Source organism: Etheostoma spectabile, chromosome 13, assembly GCF_008692095.1.
Source record: "Etheostoma spectabile isolate EspeVRDwgs_2016 chromosome 13, UIUC_Espe_1.0, whole genome shotgun sequence".
Lineage (NCBI taxonomy): Eukaryota > Metazoa > Chordata > Actinopteri > Perciformes > Percidae > Etheostoma > Etheostoma spectabile.
The window spans coordinates 27981535-27981760 of NC_045745.1; positions in this window are offsets into that span (position 1 = coordinate 27981535).

Sequence of the window (226 nt, forward strand, 5' to 3'; positions counted from 1 at the left end):
TCTAAGCTGGTTTAAGTCTTATTTATCAGATCGATCTCAGTTTGTACATGTTAACGATAAATCCTCCATGCAGGCCAAAGTTAGTCATGGAGTGCAACAAGGATCGGTCCTATCCTGTTCACTTTATATATGCTTCCTTTAGGCAATATTAACAAAAAACACTCCATAAACCTTCATTGTTATGCAGATAATACTCAATTATATCTATCGATCAAGCCAGATGAAA